The following is a 685-nucleotide window of genomic DNA, read 5'->3' on the forward strand; positions in this document are numbered from 1 at the left end:
TCTGGGCTGCGAGCATGCACTGCTGGCTCATATTGAGATTCCTGTCAACTCCAAAAAGTCTTCTTCTCAGGGCTGTTCTCAGTCCAGTCTCCACCAGCCTCTATTTGTGCTTGGGACTGCCCCAACCAAGGTATGGTATCTTGTATGTGGCCTTCTTGAACTCCATGAAGTTTACCTTGGTCCACCTCTCAAGCCTGTGAAGGTTCCTCTGGAGGGGATCCCTTCCCTCCAGCATGTTGAACACCCCATATAGCTTGGTGTTGTCCTGCCTGTCATGAGCACTCCTGGCTCTTAGCTGGGTCAGCCTGACTTGTGTCACACTCTACATTATGCACATCATTTGGCAAATACTCAGGACAGGTATTTCAGACACTAACATGTTCAGGTCAGCTCTGGATCTCCACTGTTACTGTATGCAGTTTGGAAATACCAACCAGAATTTCAGCAGGCAGCACAGTACTGCCTTTAAATGAAGAAGAAACTGAAAAATCATGCTTCTCTATTCATGTTTCATTTCTCAGCCACCCCTATCGCCTATTCCCTTTTATCTTCTCGCTTTTAAAAATAGCACTGGAAGTAAAAAGCTTTAATTTTAACTTTTACATTTAATTGTAGTCCCCTCCTCTAGAAAAAAAAAAGAAACAAAAAAACCCCAAACCAGTAATAGCAAAAGAAAACACAAGAC

The sequence above is a fragment of the Melopsittacus undulatus genome, chromosome 2 (assembly GCF_012275295.1).
Source record: "Melopsittacus undulatus isolate bMelUnd1 chromosome 2, bMelUnd1.mat.Z, whole genome shotgun sequence".
NCBI lineage: Eukaryota > Metazoa > Chordata > Aves > Psittaciformes > Psittaculidae > Melopsittacus > Melopsittacus undulatus.